At 42.0% G+C, this 6,198-nt stretch overlaps 1 non-coding gene across 1 annotated transcript; it reads right to left on the bottom strand.

Annotated features, from left to right (window-relative positions):
- Positions 1–3,029: 3,029 nt before the first annotated feature.
- Positions 3,030–3,136, bottom strand: LOC120264101. Its single transcript, XR_005537279.1, has one exon. It is a non-coding gene; the product is annotated as a small nucleolar RNA R71 (small nucleolar RNA).
- Positions 3,137–6,198: the final 3,062 nt, after the last annotated feature.

Below are 6,198 nucleotides of genomic sequence, written 5' to 3'. Positions count from 1 at the left end.
TACAAAAATACTCTCATAAGTCAGATAGTAGTTATGCCCTAATGAGAGAAAGAGCTATCTTATGGGATGTGTGAAAGCTACCACCCCGGTAGAAAGAGCTACCACCTCAAAAGTGTGAAAGCCACCTTAGCGGCCGCTTTGGAAAGGGCTACCTTAGAGGATGTGTGAAGCTACTACCCTTTTTGAAATTTTGTTACCTTTTGTAGATAAATAAGTCTCTTATATGTATAACTTTGATGAGTATACTTTGGGTTGACTTGAGTGAGTTCACACACTTACACGATTTCGGATTTGTTGTCCTTTTTTATTCAAGTTTTTAGCTAGAGCATTGATTTTTTGTATTTAGAGTTGAAATTTCTGTACTTGTAGAATGTACTCTTTGTATGCTTTGGTGAATCTAAGTTCAAGTACTTCCAATATTTCCTTCGTCTATGCTTCAATGTTTTAATTTTTGCTAAAGGACAAGTAAAAGCTTAAGTATTGGGGAGTTTGATAAGTGCTTGTGCTATAAGAATGCGAAGCATTCTCCTTGTGTTGAGCATTACTTTTCTTAGGTTTTAATGTTAATATGGGTGTATTTATGTTACTTTCATGCTGGTAGGGTTGTGAGGCCGAATATGAGAGAAAAAAGCCAATGTTGGTCGTAATGCATCAATTTGGATCAAATCTTGCTAAGGTTCAAACGCGAAGACATAGGTCGGGTTCGAGATGCGGGAATGTGTGCCAACCTCCTCGTATTCGAGTTAGCACAACTATTTAGAGGGGCACAAGGGCAGTCACATTCAAGTATTCCGACTTATGTATATAGAACAAGATCTCCACCAACATGTCTGTTATTAAAGAAGCAAAGTGATCCACAACGTAAATGTGTGCCCGTTTGCATTACCTCGATGAAAGCATGGATTCGGGAGTATTTCCAGTCAGTACTATAATAGGTACTGTAACAAAACTATAGCAAGAATACTGTGCCAGCATTGTTCATAGCCGGCCGAGAAAATAGGAAAATAGAGAATCCACACAGGCGTTTGGAAATTCTACACGCCCGTGTAAAAATTCCGCAGGGGCGCTCACACGGGCTTTTGAAATCCCGATTCCAGCTCTTTAAAAGCCGATTTCAGCCCTGATTTTAGCATTTTTTTCTCCATCTTTTTCCCAACTTGAGAAAGGGCAGTGGCTAAGGTTTTGAGAGGTATTGGCTAGGGCATTAGAGAGGTTCTATGGCTCTGATATCATGCGCCATTTGGAAGAAGGTTAGTGGGAGAGCTTTCGTCGGAACTGATCCGGGGAGGTGTATCCTAGGCCGGACAAAGGGACCCTTGGGACGAGTAGAAGACTCTCCACAAGACCATCTCCACGACTAATCAGAGGGTTTTCTATGGATGCTTTGTTTTTACATTCGATTTCATTGATTGTATCTAGCTCCATGGAGAGCTAAACCCCTAGTGGGTACTTGGGAATTTGTGAACCCTAGTATGTATTCATTTCATTGAACCTCTTTATTATGCTTTCAATTAATTGATGTTTATTGTGAGTTCCAATCTTGGAGACTTAATTGTATAAATGCTCCCCTAGAGTGACATTAAGGTTGAGAGTTCTTCTTGGCAACTCTTGTGAGTGAGTGACACACCATGAGAGTTAGACAAAGCTAGATTGGAGAGGGTGAGTCGAGAGGTAGCGGAGCGTCCCCTTTAACCTCCGGTGTGATTTATCCTATCTCCACGTTCCAAGAGTTATTTGCGGCCATAATAGAGTGAATGGGCTAAGGGATGACCTTCCGATTGGCCTTAGTTGCGAGTGCAACAGAGTGAATCATTAAAATGATTTTAGCATCTAGGGCTTAATTGTGGCTAGCAATCTTTCACGGGACCAAAAGGTTAGGTCTATACATAGGAATAAAGTTTATCACTTAGAATTCCTAGAGCTCATTGCAATTCTATGCGAGTGCGAGGTTGAGAGGTTATTCAATATTTCCTCAGGGACATGTATAGAGTTAGGCATGACTGATCTTAGATTTGGGATCATGTAATTAAGGATTTCCATGACTCATTGTTGCGTCAATTAGGAAGTATAATAGAGTGTTCTTGCATTTGAAATGATTGTCCTAGGCGGATCAATATCTGGGTACCCCATCTTTATCGATTGCCTTACCTTCTCCTTTACTTGTGACTTCTATATTGTTGTTTTTATTTTCGTTATTTCATATTTTGTCAAACATATCACTATTCATCTTCCACATTAGTCAAGAAACAACTCAAGTGTCTTTATTTCCTACTCTCTATGGATATGATACCCACTCATCTGGGATTATCACTTCGACACCCTTGCATTTGCGGTTTACACGCATATACGGATGTGTCAAGTTTTTGGTGCCGTTGCCAAGGAGTAGGCTTTTAGAGATACTTTGCACTTTGTTTTCTTAGCTATTCATTTATTCATTCTATTTCATATTTTCTTATTCTATCATTGTTCTAATTACTTTTTCTTTCTTTTTGTGTGCGGCTCCAGGTTATGACCCGAGGGAACCCCTCCATACTGATTGAAGGAGATCCCGAGCTTGAACGTACACTAAGAAAAAAAGGAAAGAACCTATACAAGAACAGTCTAATCTAGCTGATTTAGAAGTAGAAGAATCGGAAAACATGTCAGAACAGAATGAGCAGTAGTGGACATTATCCGATTATGCCAGACCTTCAGTATTGGGGACACAATCGAGCATTGTGCGTCCCTCGATTACAGCTTAGAACTTCGAGCTGAAGCCGGCATTCATTCACATGTTGTAGCAATCCGCATAGTTTAATGGTTTGGCCAATGAGTATCCAAACAGTCATATAGAGAACTTTCTCGAGGTGTGTGATATGCTGAAGATAAATGGTGTAACGGATGATGCCATCAAGTTGAGAGCCTTCACATTTTCCTTGAAAGGGAGAGCGAAGCATTGGCTACACTCATTACCTAGAGCATCAATTACCCCATGGGAGGAGATGGTAGAAGTTTTTCTTGGCCGTAATTTACCTCCTGGAAAATCTGCAAAGCTTAGGAATGAGATCTCATCCTTTGTACAATTGGAATTGGAGTCTCTATTTGAGATGTGTGAAAGGTTCATGGAGCTCCTGAGAAAGTGCCCGCAACATTGATTCCGGGAGTGGATGATTGTTCAGACCTTTTATAATGGTCTGAATCCGAGTATAAAGCAACTCTTGGATGGGGCAGCAAGAGGTACCAAAGGTAGTAAGATCCCGGTGAGGCTCATCAATTAATTGAAGAAATGGGGTTAAACAGCTACCAATGGAATGCCAGGGAGAAGAAAAAGGTGGTTGGTCTCCATGAGATAGATGCAGTGACTTCGTTGGTAGCTCAAGTGGAATTATTAAGTAAGAAGTTAGATCTTCTAACTTCGAATAGAGTAGTGGCCATGATTACTTACACTGGGTGTGGTGGAGGACACGCTCCTTCCACTTAACCGATATCTATTGGTGATGCATCTTCGGTTGAAAACGTCGATTTTATGGGGAATGGCATGAGCAATCAAGGAAATTCCATATAGCAATTCCTACAATCTGGGATGGAAGAGTCATCCCAATTTCTTATGGAGCAACCAAGGTCCACAAAAAGGCCATAGGGCGACCAGGTTTCCAACAACAACATCAAGCCCCAAACATGGTAAACAGAGTTTCAGGTTTCGAGACCAGAATGAACGATTTGGAGAAGGTCTTAACTAGATTTATGCAATCGCCAGATACAAGATTTCAATCACTTTAGGCTACACTTCGCAACCATACCACCTCTTTGCATAATCTTGAAAATCAAGTTGGGCAGATTGTGAAGTCTCTATCGGAAAGGCCACATGGAAGCTTACCGAGTATTACCGAGACCAACCCGAGAGAACATGTGAAGGTGATCACTTTAAGAAGTAGTCATGAGGTTGAGGGTAAGTGATAAGTGCTTGAGTAGTCACGAGAGCAGTTCATAAACGTGGAGATGTGTGCCAACTTCCAAGAAGATTCAAGTCAATTCACTATTTGGAAGGGCATAAAGGCAGCCACATCTTCATATTCCTTCTCTTTGTGAAGATTGCAAGACCTCTAAAAGATACGTCGATGAAGAAAAGTTTTATAGCCTACCACATGGACGTGTGCCCGGACATGTGGCCTTAAGAGAAGAGTGATTGGACCGCGTTCTGTGAAAAGCACTGTAGGGAAATACTGTAGCAAAATTACTGTTCACGCGGCCACGTGGAAATTCTTGCAGCCCACGCGGGGCATGGAAAATCCACACGGGCGCGTGAGGGCAAGTGACAGACGCGATCTAAGGCCTATAAATAGCCGTTTTGCCCTATTCTTTCTCATCTTTTGTGCGGCTCTTGAGGGGTGAGACGGCTAGGGTTTGGAGAGGAGGTCTTTGCGGCTTTGGAGGCGCTTCATCACCAACTTTGATCGATTCCTCCTACGTCATAGCATCAAGGAAGCCACCAGTGAACCTAGCTTCGGAGTGGGTCTTTCAAGACGTCGAAGCTCTCCATCAAGGCCATCAGTTCATATATAAGGGGGTTTATTTCTATGGTTTTAATGTACTTTCATTCATTGATGGTGTGTTTTGTATGTTACTCCATGGAGAGCTAAAACTCTAGAGGTTATTTGGGCTTGTGAACCCTAGGATTCTCATCTTTTGTGGATTTGCTTAGTGTTTCTATTTAATCCGAGTTTGATTAAGTTTTAATCTTGTATTCTCATTGCTTGCTTGTTTCATTAATCCTTGTGGTTGATTAGATTTGCATGATTTGTTACTTTGATGTGAGAGAGGTCTCCATTAGTGTTAGAACTTCAAGGTTAAAGAGGGTTGAGAGGGTGAGTCATGAGATAGTGGAGTGTCCCCTCTCCCTTCCGATTGAGTGTATTCTATCTCCGTTCTTTAAGCTCTATGCAACCATATTTGGTGTGAGGCATGAGATTGAGAGTTTTCTCCACCGGGACCTTGTACGGGGTTAGGATCCTTCGCCGGGAATTAGGGTTGGATCAATCTTTAGGAATCGGATACAACTCTTGGAATCCCTAGAGTTCTTTGCAGTAATATGTGGTGTGAGGTGTTGAGATTAAGCGATTTCTCCACCGGGACCTCATTGGGGACTAGTATCGGTGATCGGGAGGCCGGATCCGATTATATTTGGATTTCCACGACTTAACTTACTTATCATAGAAACACTTTGCTTATTCGGTACCTAATACCTGAATCCTAGGGGGAGCATTGCCCGAATACCCACTTTTACTGATTGAGATCTCCATCCATTTTACCCTTGCATATTTGTCTCCGGTATTCATTTCTTCACACATTAGATCACCACACCTTTCCATTTATCATTTGGTTAGAAAGCAGTGACGAAGTTAGTACTAGTAGCTCTGTTCCCTGTGGATTTGACTACCCACTCACCGGAGTAATTATTACTTCGACACCCATGCACTTGCGGTTTACACGCATATTCGGACGCGTGTTACTAAGCTTCTAAATGAGAAGCCAAATGAACACACACCCAAGGTTATAGAGGTTGACAAGGGAGCAAGTAAAGAGAAGGAGGTGGCAACCCCACCTTTGACGCCAAGAATCCCTTATCCCTTAAGATTAAACAATGTCCAAGGGGATTAATAGTACAAGAAGTTCCTGAGTTTGTTCAAACAACTCCACATTAATATTCGTTTTGTTGAGGCATTTGCCCAAATGCATAAGTATGCAAAATTCTTCAAAGACTTGTTGACCAACAAAAGGAAGTTAGACGAAAGTGCTTCAGTGATTTTAGCGGGTTTGCAAAAGAACATGCCGAACAAAAAGAAAGACCAGCGAAGCTTCATCATTCCGTGTAATATTGGTAATCTAGGTGAAGAAATGGCATTGGTGAACTCAAGGGTCAGTATCAACGTCATGCCATACACCTTCTTTCAAAAGCTAGGCTTGGGCGAGCCAAGGCCTACTCGGATGACTTTGCAATTGGCGGATCGAACGGTGAGACATCCGAGGGGTATGATCGAAGATGTGCTTGTCAAGGTGGACTAGTATATATTTCCAGTAGACTTCATAGTGCTAGAGGTCGATGAGGATGCGGATGTACCCTTGATACTTGGGAGGCCTTTTTGCAGACTTCCAATGCATTGATTGATGTGGACGTCGGAGAGCTAACTTTGAGAGTTGGAGATGACAAGCTCGCATACC

This window comes from Dioscorea cayenensis, chromosome 6 (assembly GCF_009730915.1).
Source record: "Dioscorea cayenensis subsp. rotundata cultivar TDr96_F1 chromosome 6, TDr96_F1_v2_PseudoChromosome.rev07_lg8_w22 25.fasta, whole genome shotgun sequence".
Taxonomy (NCBI): Eukaryota; Viridiplantae; Streptophyta; class Magnoliopsida; order Dioscoreales; family Dioscoreaceae; genus Dioscorea; species Dioscorea cayenensis.
The sequence above is the reverse complement of the archived record's forward strand: the minus strand, read 5'-3'. Positions and strand labels throughout refer to the sequence as shown.